The sequence below is a fragment of the Pongo abelii genome, chromosome 2, assembly GCF_028885655.2.
Source record: "Pongo abelii isolate AG06213 chromosome 2, NHGRI_mPonAbe1-v2.0_pri, whole genome shotgun sequence".
In the NCBI taxonomy this organism is placed as follows: Eukaryota; Metazoa; Chordata; class Mammalia; order Primates; family Hominidae; genus Pongo; species Pongo abelii.
The window spans coordinates 128117792-128132569 of record NC_085928.1 but is presented as its reverse complement, the minus strand read 5'-3'; the positions used below and the strand labels follow the sequence as shown (position 1 = coordinate 128132569).

The window sequence follows — 14778 nt, the reverse complement described above, 5'->3', positions numbered from 1 at the left end:
TAAAATTATGGTTTGAAAATTCTTTTCTTTAAGAATGTTAAATATTGGCCCCCCACTCTCTTTTGGCTTGTAGGGTCTCTGCAGAGAGATTTGCTGTTAGTCTGACCAAATTCCCTTTGTGGGTAACCCAACCTTTCTCTCTGGCTGCCCTTAACATTTTTTCCCTTCATTTCAACCTTGGTGAATCTGATGATTATGTGTCTTGAGGTTGCTGTTCTCAAGGAGTGTCTTTGTGCTGTTCTCTGTGTTTCTTGAATTTGAATGTTGGCCTGTCTTGTTATGTTGGGGAAGTTCTCCTGGATAATATCCTGAAGAGTGTTTTCTAACTTGGTTCCATTCTCCCCATCACTTTCAGGTACACCAATCAAATGTCGGTTTGGTCTTTTCACATAGTCCCGTATTTCCTGGAGGCTTTGTTCATTCCTTTTCATTCTTTTTTTCTCCAATCTTGTCTTCACGCTTTATTTCATTAAGTTGACCTTCAATCTCTGATGTCCTTTCTTCTGCTTGATCGATTTGGCTATTGATACTTGTGTATGCTTCATGAAGTTCTTATGCTGTGTTTTTCAGCTCCTTCAGGTCATTTGTGTTTGTCTTTAAACTGGTTATTCTAGTTAGCAATTCTTCTAACCTTTTTTCAAGGTCCTTAGCTTCCTCACATTGAGTTAAAACATGCTCCTTTAGCTTGGAGGAGTTTGCTATTCTGAAGCCAACTTCTGTCTAATTTGTCAAACTCATTCTCTGTCCAGTTTTGTTTTCTTGCATGTGAGGAGTTGCGATCCTTTGGAGGAGAAGAGGCATTCTGGTTTTTGGAATTTTCAGCCTTTTTTTGCTGGTTCTTCCTCATTTTCATGGATTTATCTACCTTTGGTCTTTTACATTGATGACCTTCGGATGGGTTTTTGTGTGGACATTCTTTTTGTTGATGTCACTGCTATTTATTTCTGTTTGTTAATTTTCCTTCTAACAGTCAGGCCTCTCGGCGGCAGGTCTGCTGGTGTTTGCTGGAGGTCCACTCCAGACCCTGTTTGCTGTAGTATCACCATTGGAGGCTGCAGAACAGCAAAGATTTCTGCCTGCTTCTTCCTCTGGAAGCTTTGGCCCAGAGGAGCACCTGCCAGATGCCAGCCGGAGCTCCCCTGTGTGAGGTGTCTCGTGACCCCTGCTGTGAGGTTTCTCCCAGTCAGGAGGCACAGGGGTCAGGGACCCACTTGAGGAGGCAGTCTGTCCCTTAGCAGAGCACAAGCACTGTGCTGGGATATCTGCTGATCTCTTCAGAGCCGGCAGGCAGGAACGTTTAAGTCTGCTGAAGCTGCATTCACAGCATCCCCTTCCCCCAGGTGCTCTGTCCCAGGGAGATGGGAGTTTTATCTATAAGGCCCTGAGTGGAGCTGCTGCCTTTCTTTCAGAGATGCCCTGCCTAAAGAGGAGGAATCTAGTGAGGCAGTCTGGCTACAGTGGCTTTGCTGAGCTGTGGTGGGCTCTGCCCAGTTCAAACTTCCTGGGGACTTTGTTTACACTGTGAGGGGAAAACCACCTACTTAAGCCTCAGTAATGGCGGACATCCCTCCCCAAACTGAGCTCAAGCGTCCCAGGTCAACTTCAAACTGATGTGCTCGCAGTGAGAATTTCAAGCCAGTGGATCTTAGCTTGCTGGGCTCCATGGGGGTGGGATCTGCTGAGCTAGACCACTGGCTCCCTGGCTTCAGCCCCCTTTCCAGGGGAGTGAATGGCATCTCACTGGCATTGCAGGCACCACTGGGGAATGAAAAAACTCCTGCAGCTAGCTCAGTGTTGGCCCAAACAGCAGCCCAGTTTTGTTCTTGAAACCCAGGGCCCTGGTGGCGAAGGCACCTGAGGGAATCTCCTGGTCTGTGGGTTGTGAAGACCACAGGAAAAGCATAGTATCTGGGCCGGAGTGCACCATTCCTCAAGGCACAGTCCCTTACAGCTTCCCTTGGCTAGGGGAGGGAGTTCCCCAACCCCTTGCACTCATGGGTGAGGCGATGCCCACTCTGCTTCAGCTCGCTCTCTGTGGGCTGCATCCACTGTCTAGCCAGTTGCAGTGAGATGATCCAGGTACCTCAGTTGGAAATGCAGAAACCACCTGCCTTTTGGGTTGATCTTGCTGGGAGCTGCAGACCAGAGCTGTTTTTATTGGCTATCTTGCAAGTGACCAGAGATGGTTTCTTTATCTGCCAAATAGCAGGGTCCTTTCCACCTTCATGAATCTGTAATATGATTCTATGACAATGTATTTTAAGCTATTTTTTTTTTTTGACAGAGTCTTGCTCTGTCACCCAGGCTGGAATGCAGTGGCACTATCTCGGCTCACTGCAACTTCCACCTGCCAGGTTCAAATGATTCTCCTGGCTCAGCCCCCTGAGTAGCTGGGATTACAGGTGTCCACAACCATGTCTGACTAATTTTTGTATTTTTAGTAGAGATGGGGTTTTGCCATGTTGGCCAGGCTGGTCTCAAACTCCTGACCTCAGGTGATCTGCCCTCCTCAGCCTCCCAAAGTGCTTAGATTACAAGTGTGAGCCACTGTGCCTGGCCTATATTAAACTTTAATGTGCATAATTCACTTAGGTATCTTGTTATAGTGCAGATCATTATTTAGTAGGTCTGGTTTAGACCCAAGATTCTGCATTTCTAACAAGCTCCCATGTGATGCCAGTGATATTGGTGCATGGGCCAATGCTCTACTAAACAATTTTGATTCTTCTTTCGTCTTCAAGAAATTAAGAATTTCTTTATAGAAACAGGGACATATACACTTAGAAGAGTTTTTATTTAAGGAAGCTCAGGTGAATCTTTATACACTATGTAAAATATGTATCATAAGGCATATATCTGCCTTAAAAATATATTATTTTTACTACTACATACTGATTAGAATGGCTACTTTTTAAATTAAAAATTGATAACTGAAATTGCAGGGAAAGATATGGTGGAATATGAACTCTCATTCATTGCTGGTGGAAATGCAAGATGTTGCAACTACTCTGGGAGATCATTTGGCAGTTTCTTCCAATGATAAAAATAGTCTTATTGTATGACTCAGCAATCATACTCCTAAGTATTTGCTGACTTAAAAACCTAAGTACACACAACATCTGCATGCAATGTTTATAGCATCTTTTTCTTAATAACCATCTAAAACTGGAAGCAACCAAGATGTCCTTCAATATGTGGCTTGATAAACAGTAGTATGACATTAAAATAGGAAATTAATTGTCAATAAAATAAATGATCAAGGCCATGCAAAGACATAAAAATGAATGCATATTGCTAAGCTAAGTATACCAGACTGAAAAGGCTACATGTATTTTTCAGTTTACATGACATTCTGAAAAGGCAAAACTTAGACAAGGTAAACAGATCAGTGATTGTCAGTGGTTTTGGGAGAGGGATTCAACGAGCAAAGCACAGGAGATGTTTTTAGGGAGGTAAAGCTATTCTTTCTCATACTATAAAGGTAGATACATGACAGTATGAATTTGTTAGTATTCATAGAAACTTATGGCATAAAAAGTAAACATTAGTTGATAAAATTAAAAATTATAATATATGAGGTTGATGTATCCAACTATGGAAGGCAAAATTTTTACAAATGACTCTAACTGTATGAAAGTGTATGCTGCAACCTCACTAAAGAGGGTAAGGAGGAGGGTGCTGAACTAAGCAACTCAGGTAATGATTGAAGTCTGTACAACTAAGGGCAAAAGGAACTGTACATAAACACTGTGCTCTAGTGATAAAGTTATTTCCCATGAGTATATGGGTTAAAAATTACAAAACTGCTATACATGTATACTAGAATTGACCAACTAAGTAAACTAATGGCAGATTGCAGTAGCCAGGTTCTTTATTATGGCAGCAGGAATTTACAGATAAGTAGGGGAAGGAGACTATAGTGATTCATATAGTAATGGATTAGAATTGGAGACATCAGCTATCTATATTAAGCTAAATATGAGTTTAGCTTATTTTTAGCTTAATAAAGATACAGATGGCTACATATCAAAATATTTATAAATATGTGTATATACACAGATTAGTACACATACATATTTCCTTGTTCTATCAGCTGAGAGGGCCTAGAAGCAACAAAATCCTAGTAGCAATGAACAAACCTGGCACCAAGATCTTAGTTTCTCCAATAAAAGGACCCAGGGGTTTTAGAAACATGGCTGATTCTAGGACTTGGACAGGAAATATGGAACATAGCATTGAGAATCCGTAGTCCTACCAAGTTAGGAAGTACCCAAAACAAACGAACAAAAATAGCATCAACAGCAACCCGCACCCCCAACATTGATAGTGTTAAAGGAGCACAAGAGTCAACTGGAAGACCTCTGAATAGTTAAAACTGGAACTATTTGAGCAAATTAATTGATTAAATAGTGTTGGGTTATAATATAGAGTGTAAAACAAATATCCATGAGTCCATGTGAGATAAATAAATGATTGAATAAGTGAATGGGGAGAATAGAAAAATACCCTAGGTAGAATAAATTCAAATAACTTATATAGATACTCTGCTATCAAGGGAGTGGAGCGTATTTCCCCACTTCTTACATGTGAGCTGTACATAGTGATTCCTTCCAAAGAGTATAGTTTGGAAAGGTAAAAACAGAGACGAACTTAACAGCAGAGAAACCCAATAAACTAGCCAGATGATCAAGGTTGATATCAACAGTAACAAATCATAGTAATTGCACTTCAGTATAGTATGATAAAAATGGCACTTTACTACTGCGGTCTTCTTCCCCAAAACCCATAACTCGTCTAATCATGAGAAAAACATCAGACAAATTCTAATTGAGCAATAGTCTATAAAATAAATACCTCACCAATACCCTAAAAACTGTCAAGGTCATCAAAAAATATCATAGCTAACAAGAGCCCAAGGAGACATGACAACTAAATGTAATGTGTGATACTGGAACAACAAAAATAAGCTCATTAGGTAAAAACTAAAGAAATTGGCATGAAGTATAGATTTCCATGAATAATAGTGTACCAGTATTAGTTCATTGATTGTGACAAATGTCCCATATTAATGGGAAGACTGGGTATGTAGTAGATGGGAACTCTCTATGCTATCTTCCAAATTTTAATACATTTAATTTAAATGTATCTTTTATCTGACCAAGTATTATCAAAATTTTCCCCAAATGGAAACCATGGTTTGTACTTTGTGCTCCCTCAGTTTTCTTCCTGGTTATAGCTAAACATATGCTGACCCACACATGTGTTATAAAGTCATGTGATGAACAAATTAGATTTCAAGTAATTATTTTAGTAATTTGAATTAAAAAACACAGAATGAGTTTGGCAATGAGCAGCAGAAATGAAGGGAAAAGGAGGTGTAGCCAAATTTATTTGAAAGTATAAGTTAGTAGGGAGTCACTGCAAGAGCAAATGAAAAAATCAATAGGAAGGGAGAGAACCAAGTGCACAACAAGAAAAGCAGATATGCTCTGAAAAAAAGACCAGGTGGTCCATGAAAGAGGGAGAGACCAATCTTTGGATCTGCCTCAATTTCCAGCTATTTTCTTGCCCAAACTCTGCCTTTATTTTTACAATAAAACCTTCTTTAGGCTGGGCATGGTGGCTCACATCTGTAATCCCAACAGTTTGGGAGGCTGAGGCAAGCAGACTGCTTGAGCCCAGGAGTTTGAGACCAGCCTGGGAAACATGGCAAAACCCCATCTCTACAAAAATTAGCCAGTGGTGCACTCCTGTAGTCTTGGCTACTTGGGAGGCTGAGGTGGGAAGATCACTTGAGCCCAGATTGAGCTAAAATAAGCCATGATTGTGCCACTGCACTACAGCCTGGGTGACAGAGCCAGACTCTGTCACAAAGAAAGGCAGAAAAGAAATTAAGAGAGAGAGAGACAGAGGGAAGGACGGATGGAAGGAAGGAAGGAGAAACAGAAGGAAGGAAGGAAGGAGAAGGGGAAGGGGAAAGGGAAGGGGAAGGGGAAGGGAAGAAAGAAACTGTCTTTGTCTGGTGATCTGGGGTCTGATGTTTGCATTATACTTGCCAAAACCAAATAAGATCATTGTGGGGCTGAATTTTATAGATACTTTTCCTTCATACTGAACTCTTATTTCTACTCTTTCTATTGAGTAGAGATAACAGTCTCCCAAAGACTACTGCCCTTGGATAATAGACAGACTCTGATAATTTATTAGCCAATAACTCTAGAAGTTGTCTAAGACAAAGGAACTAAACTCCTTATTCAATCCCCCGGGATAGTGTTTCTTGGGCAGAGAAGGGGCTTGTAGAATACTTGGAGTTGGGGGATAATTATATAATAGTATTCAGTTGCAATGGATTCTTGCTGGTAAATGTTAAATTATCGTTCTTGAGCAGGTGTTCTCACAGAAGCATAGACTTGCAGTATATCATGGCTCATTTTTTAGTGAAAACAAGTAAATGATTATGAAAAACTAACTAATATGCATGATTGTTCCCCAGCTCCCTATAACCCTTCCCTGCTTTTGGCTGGAAATGTTAATTCATAAATGAGAAATTACAACCAAATAAATGAAACTCTTTGAGAGAACCATTCTTCTTCTTTACTGCAGTATGCTGAAATCTTCTTCATGGAATATCTCAAGGAAGCAGAAGTAGCAAATGAGATACTTTTACCACCGCTGATAATTTTTTTAAGCTCCCCATGAATCTCAAGCTAATTTACAAGTTTTGATTGTTCTCAATCTGAAATGAAGCTCAGGTACGTTAGGCAAACAGTCTCACTGGCCCAGTTTCCTTCCATTCCACATAGGCAACATCCTTCCTATTTGGAGAGTATGTTGATGATGTTTTGTCACTAATGATTCTGGCCTGCTGAGAGTCCCTGAAGACAACAATGGTTCTTAAAGGGAGTTATAATTGTTAGACTTTGCTAATGCTCCTTGAGATCCTTGTTGTGCACAGCAGTTACCTAATATTCCCCAATATCCCCATAGAGAATTAAACCAAAGCCTTCTGGTGCCATCTGGTATAATAACTGGAAAACTGAACAAAACCTTTAGTATGAAGTTGCAATGCAATTACAGTCTAACCTAAGGAAGGAAAAAAGGAACAATAATTTAATCAAGAACAAACATATTTTTTAAAAAGTCTTTCTATCCAAAACTTTGTTAGTGAGAAGAACATAAGCCTCAGGAAAATCATAGTCTCTGACCTCAGTGAACTCATAATCTAGCGGGAAAAGCAAAAGCATAAAGTACAAACTAAGCACAATCAGAAAAGCTGCTCAATTGTGTTCAGGTGACAGGGGTTAGGGATAAAGCTAATAAGAAAGGACAAATACTTTAGGAATAAAGAATGGAACAGAGAAAGCATTCGAGATAAGATAACACTAAATTGGTACCAACAGATGAGTAGAAGTCTTCCAAGAGAAAAGACTAGGGAATGATATTCTAGGGAGAGGAAATAGAAAAATGAAAGATGTGGAAGCATGAAAATGCTTATATGTCAGGGAAAAGTTGGATAATATCATAGGGCTAGAATAGTGCTACTTGAAGTGTGATCCATGAACCAGCAGGATCATCACCTGGGAGCATATTAGAAATGCCAATTATCAGACCACAATTCATATTGCCTGAATGAGACTCTATGGAAGAGGGATTTAGCAGTCTGAGTTTAATTTAGCTCTTTGGGTGATTCTGACACAGGTTTGAGCAGCACTGGACTGAAACAGTAACTGATTTTGGAGATGGACTACAGGGAAGGGGAGCAGGGTAGATTGGAGGTGGGGCCATGTCTTGATGAATCATGGTCATTAATTAAGCTAACTGAAAATACAATAAATGAAATAAATGATTGGTTTTGAATAAATAACACCATGTCACCCAAAAACAAACATAATATCAGGATATGAATGTCACAGTGATGATCCAAGGACGATAACTAACTAGATGTGTCCACCTTACGAGACAGAGCAGAGCTAGCTGAAATTAAATGTTGAGAGAGGGAAATTGTAAAAGTGGCTGAAATATCCACTATAAAATATATTACAAGAGAGACGTGAATTGAAATAAAACTAGAATTTATCTTTCCTTTGCCAATTTTTCTCAAGTATTCCTTTTATTCAACATGTGTTAAATACCTACTATATGCTAGGTACTTTGCCACATACTGCGGACATAACCCTAATGTTATAGTCCTTGGCCTCAAGAATATTAGCATCTATTGCATAATGACTATTAGCACTTATGGAGTGCTTACAAAGTGCCAATCACTGTCTAACATTGGAAATAATCTTATTTTCTGAGCAACATCCCTGAGTAACTTACCCAAGTCTGTCTGATTCTAAAGCTTACATTCTTTTTCTAATACCATGTTGTTTATTTGCATAAGGCCAGAGGAACTTCATTATTATTATTAACAATGTTGCTAAATACTTCTCTAGTCTAAATGGATCAAAGTTGCTGTACTATTGATAGGCCAAGGCCCTTGATGATGGACATGCCATGTATTCCTGCATGACTGTGGAATTCATTTTTGCCTCTTCTGGGTTTGATAATCTTGTCTCCCCATTTGAGCAGGTTGATGTATTTTCTTCACCATTTTTGGCTTTGCTGACTCTTGGATCTCTCCTATAGTCATTAGTAGAGTGTTCTTCTCTCTAAAACGCTGTTTTGACACCTTGGATTCCCCTATTCCCTTACCTACTTAACCTCCCCTAGGATAATGTAGATTTCAGAAATAGTTAGGCAAGCTTAAAAAGTCAGACTAGAGGTATGGGTAATCAAACAAAATCAAAGTGTCCAGGTGGTCAATACCCCCATGTTGGAGAAATACTGGTGAGTATGCTACACCCTACTATTTTTCAGGATTTAAAAGTCTTGATTGGATTTGCTGCATCATAATGGGATACATCAGGAGGAAGTTTGTATCAATATACATCCACTGGCATATGGCAGGTACCAGGGAGAAGAATTCACCTCAGATTGTGGAAGGCAGTCCCACTCAATGGCACAATGGACCAACAGGGAAAATAGGAGCATGCAGCAGGTAGCTGAAGCAGGTACTTTGTGTTGGGGAGTTCAACATGCAGTAGTTGAATGTCTCAAAAGGAAAATCAGAATTCCAGGTATTCACTCAGTATCAAGGTATGTATAATGGATCAAAATTAAAGGTTGATTCTGATCCTCAGAAAACCAAGTATAAGATAACATCAGAAGTAAAAACTAATAATGATGGCAGTGCTCAGTTCAACGTTGGAAAATTCTAGGAAGAACATAAAAACAGAACACATGTACAGGGTAAGTGTTGGAGGTAGAAAAGACCAGGAACTAAGGCACAGAGATATTTTGAACACTTGATGAAGAAATTATTTGGCAGAGGAAGCTGGAGGTGTCTCAGCAGTTTCAAAGGTCTCAAAGATTCCTGGCATCTTCACCTTGTATAATTATTTCCAGTCAACTCTTTCCAAGAGAGGGTCAGAGATACTGTAGAGACAAAGCAACTGGATCCGAATAAAATGATGCAAGGAGAGGTAATTTGCCTGTCTTTAAATCTGACTTATTTCTTCAGAAATTATTTGTGCACATATGTATAAACATACATGTTTGTAAAGTTACAAGTATTATTTAAATCCACTTAAATTTATCTTTTTCTAGTTTCATTTCTGTGTTAGATGCTAATCATGTGGTTATGGTGACTTCCCTTAAGTGCCTTGCAACAGACTCTGCTCCAGGAATATCGTGACACTTACATGCAAGTAATGTTCTCTTAGGGCTTCTGATGCAGCCAGCTGAATGAAACTTAGTGACTCCAATCAAAGCCACATGGAGCAAAAGAACCATCCAGCTGAGTCCTGCCAGGAATCCTGACCTACAGAATTGTGAAAAATAATAAATTATTATTCAAAGCCCCTTAGCTTTGGATTGGTTTGCTGGGAAGCTGTGGGTAATTTTTCCTGTTACACTAAGTAAGAATGCAATAATTTTTAAAATTTATTTTTATTGTATATATTCTATGTGTACAAAATGATGTTTCAATATACATATACATAATGATATGATTATTACAAGTAAGCAAATTAATATACCACTACCTTCCATAGGCAACTTATTTTTTGTGGTAAAAGCATCTGAAGTCTACTCTCTTAGCACATTTTCATTATACAATACAATATATTGTACATAGTCCTTTTGCTGTAGACAATAGTACACTTCTATGTAGTACTTAATATGGTTAGGTTTTGTGTCCCTATCCAAATCTCATTTTGAATTGTAATTCCCAGTATCTCCGTAATCAACATATGTCAAATGAGAGACCAGGTGTAGGAAATTGAATCATGGGGGCGGTTTCCCCCGTGCTGGTCTTGTGATAGTGAGTGAGTTCTCATGAGATCTGGTGGTTTTATAAAAGGCTTTTCCCTGCTCGCTCGTCAATTCTCCTTCCTGCTGCCTTATGAGAAGCTGCCCTGCTTCCCCTTCACGTTCCACCATGATTGTAAGTTTCCTGAGGCCTCCCCAGCCATGCTGAACTGTGAGTCAATGAAACGTTTTTCCTTTATAAATTACCCAGTCTCGGGCAGTTCTTTATAACAGTATGCAAATGGACTAATACAGTACTCCTGCTGTACATTAGATCTCTAGATTTATTCATCCTACATAGCTGCAATTTTGTCCATTTTGACCTAACATCTCTGCATTTTCTCCTCCTCCTTGCCCTTGGTAATCACTGTTTTACTTTCTATTTTTATATATTTGACTGTTTTCTTCTTCTTTTTTTTCTTTTTTTTACGGAGTCTCGCTCTCTCTCCCAGTCTGGAGTGCAGTGGCGCGATCTCGGCTCACTGCAATCTCCGCCTCCCGAGTTCACGCCATTCTCCTGCCTCAGCCTTCCGAGTAGCTGGGACTGCAGGCGCCTGCCACCACGCCCGGCTAATTTTTTTTTTTTTTTTTTTTTGTATTTTTAGTAGAGACGGGGTTTCACCGTGTTAGCCAGGATGGTCTTGATCTGCTGCCCTCGTGATCCACCTGCCTCGGCCTCCCAAAGTGCTGGGATTACAGGTGTGAGCCACCGCACCCGGCCATATTTGACGGTTTCTTAGACTTCCACACGTAAGTGATATCATACAATATTTGTCTTTCTGTGTCTTGTTTATTTAACTTAGCATAATGTCCTATAGATTAATCCATGTTGATTGCATTCTTTTTCAAGGCTGAAAAATATACCTTTGGATGGATGGATAGATAGATACATAGATAGATAGATAGAACAATTTCTTTATCCATTGATCCATTGATGGATACTTAGGTTGTTTTCATATCTTGGCTATTGTGAACAATGCTGCAATAAACATGGGAGTGGAGCTCTTTCTATGAAATGCTGACTTTATTTCTTTAAGGTATATATCCAAATAAGGAATTGCTGGGTTATATGGTAGTTCTATTGTTAATTTTTAAGGAATCTCCATAGTGTTTTTCACAATTGTGGTACTAATTTACATCCCCACCAACAGTGTACAAGGGTTTCCTTTTCTCCACACCCTAGCCAACACTTATAATTTCTTATTTTTCTTTTGATAATAGCTATCCTAACAGGTATAAAGTAATATCTCATTGTGGTTTTGATTTGCATTTACTTGATGATTAGTTACACTGAGCAGATTTTCATATGCCTGTTGGCTGTTTGTATGCCTTCTTTGGAAAAATATCTATTCAGGGTTTTTTGTCCATTATTAAATTGTTTTTTTTTTTTGCTGTTGAGTTGTATGAGTTCCTTAAATGATTTGAATATTAACCCCTTATCAGACATATTGTTTGCAAATATTTTCTTCCAATACACAGGCTGCTTTTTCATTTTGTTGTTTCCTTTGCAGTCTTGATTGGGGCCTTACAATGAGGAAGACTTAACCATGTGTATTGTGGGGTAAAATCACTATAGGAGGGACAAGTACAAATCTCTAGGAGCAGAAAAAAGTTTGAACTGTTCATAGAATAGAAAGCAGGCCAGTGGGACTAGAGCACAATGAGTGAAAAGAATATTGAGAAATGAAGAAGGAAGAGGAAGCTGAAGCTAGCCGATGCCGTAGGGCATTTTAGACTATCATAAAAGGTTTGGGGTTTATTGTGTAAGCAATAGGAAGCTACTGATGTGTGCTAAAGATGATTTAATATTTTTAAAAGATCCTTTTGGCTAATGTGTGGAGAAAGAATAGTGGTGGTCAATGTGGATGCTGAGAAGTCACTTAGAAACTATCATAGTGGATCAGGCAAGAAATGATTATTAGTTGACCTAAAAAGCTGGCTGTGGACCTGGAGAGAAGTGAGCAAATCAGAAATGTATTTCGAAGGTAAAATGGATAGAACGTAGTGATTGATTAGAAAGGATAGTGAAGAAGGGGAAATCAAGGTGAGTGGATCACCTGAGGTCAGGAGTTCTAGACCACTCTGACCAATATGACCAATATGGTGAGACCCTCTCTCTACTAAAAATACAAAAATTAGCCAGGCATCGTGGTGGCATGCGAGTGTAGTCCCAGCTCCTCTGGAGGCTGAGACAGGAGAATTGCCTCAACCTGGGAGGTAGAGGTTGCAGTGAGTTGAGATTGTGCCACTGCACTCCAGCCTGGGAATCAGAGTAAGACTCCATCTAAAAATAAATGAATCAATAAATAATTGCTAGATTTGGGGTTTTAATGAAGGAACCACCTAAAAGAAGAAGCAGGCTTACGATGAAGGATGTGAAAATTTTTCCAGAGCTCTGCTTTTAGTTAAAGTTTGAGATAACCATATAAAACCTACTGGGATGTCAAGTAAATGGTGAAGAAAAAGATCCTGGTTGGATTCATGGGAATGGATAAGATCTCTTAGAGAGATATATTGATAGAGAAGAGGGAGGTACTGGATCAAGCCCTGGGACTCAGTGATCCAAAAAGATTGGGGTGATAAAGAAGAACCTGCATAGGACAGTTGGAAGGAATAGTTTGTGAGTAAGAGGAAAATAAAGAATCTAAAAGAAGGGTGTCTCAAAAAGGAAGAATAAACTGTTGGCTGCTGCTGAGAGTAAGATAAGATGTTAGAAAATACATTTACTTAACTTGGCAACCTGGAGGATGTTGATAGCATTGTGAAGAACAGTTTCCTTCATTGAAAAGTATAGAACTATACAAAGCAGAAAGTACAGACAAGTCCTTCAGGAAATTTTGGTTAGAAAGGAGAGAGAGGTTAACAGTTTCAGAAAAAGATGGAGATCAAGGGAGGGTGTTATGGTTGTTTCTTGGCATAAATTTGTTTATCAAAATAGTGCACACTATTATTTTGAAATATTAAATAATATTAATAAACTTAGCCTTTAAAAAATCCAGCAGTTCTCTGACCCTAACCAAGAAGCAATCATTTTTTACTCTGTTATCTGTTTCTTCTTGTCCTTGCCATTATATTTCTAAACTGTTAATTTAAATAAGCAGCAGATCATTGGCCTGAGGCTGCCTCTCTATACTTTGATTTCCTCTGTAACAAACCACAACCTACTTGGTACAAACTGAAAACCTAATTAGTAGTGAAAACAAACAGTTGAGCCTCATCCAGTCATAAGCAGCCAAGCTTCAGCCAATCACAGGCAGCCAACTGATTAGCCCACGGTCAATAAGGGAAACATCTAGCTTATCTCTATGGTTTGGATGTGGCTTGTTTCCTTCCAAATTTGTGTTGAAATTTAATTATTATTGTAAGAGTATTAAGAGGTGAGACCTTTAATAGGTGATTAGGCCATAAGAGCTCTGTTCTCGTTAATGTATTAATGCCATAATCACAGGATTGGGTTTGTCATCTTGAGAGGGGGTTTCTTATAGAAGGGGAAGTTCGGCCCCCTTCTTGCTCTTCTCTTTTGTCCTCTCTTGTTCTTCCACCTTCCACTATGGGATGATGCAACAAGAATGCCCTCACCAGATGCCAGCCCTTTAATCTTGGACTTGCTGGCTTCCAGAAGTATGAGCCAAATAAATTTCTGTTTATTATAAATTAACCAGTCTTCAGTATTCTATTATAGCAGTACAAAACAGACTAAGACACCAATCAAGCTATTTCTGTACTTCATTTCCACGTTCTGTTTATAAATAGTCACTGCCCATGTTGCAGAACAGAGCTCTCTAAACCTCTTTTGGCTCTGAGTGCTGCCTGATACATAAATTGTTCTTAGCTCAAATAGACTCTGTTAAATTTAATTTGCCTAATTTTTTAAACAAAAAAATACACTTAGGTTATTATTTCCCAGTTTATTAAGACATTTTCTCTTATTGCTGTAAAAAATTAAAAGTTTTTTATTTTTCACTTTACTGGCTGGGAGCAGTGGCAAATGCTTGTAATCCCAGCACTTTGGGAGGCTGAGGTGGGTAGATCACCTGAGATTGGGAGTTCAATCTGACCAACATAGTGAAAGCCCATCTCTACTAAAAATACAAAAATTTGCCAGGCATGGTGGCACACATCTGTAATCCCAGCTACTCAGTAGGACAAAGCATAAGAATTGCTTGAACCCAGGAGGCAGAGGTTGCAGTGAGCTGAGATTGTTCCACTGCACTCCAGACTGGGCAATGGAGCAAGACTCTGTCTCAAAAAAAAAAGTTTTTTTTTTCCTGTTCTTTTAATGATACATGCTAGAGCAGAGATTAGCAAGTTTTATCTGTAAAGGGCCAGATTTTTTAGGCTTTTTAGGTCATTTTTTCTTAGTTACGTTCTTATAAGAAACACAACTATTTAATTCCGCTATTGTATTTGCTTTCAAATACAGAAAAT

At 39.0% G+C, this 14778-nt stretch overlaps 1 protein-coding gene across 2 annotated transcripts in view; it reads left to right on the top strand.

The window, feature by feature from the left end:
* LRRC3B (leucine rich repeat containing 3B) overlaps positions 1-14778 on the top strand; it is an 873839-nt gene that overhangs the window by 690640 nt on the left and 168421 nt on the right. For both annotated transcript variants that reach the window (XM_054552481.2, XM_054552483.2), the window contains one exon: positions 10956-11100. The gene's annotated coding sequence lies outside the window, so the exon portion shown is untranslated. The remainder of the gene's footprint in view (positions 1-10955; positions 11101-14778) is intronic.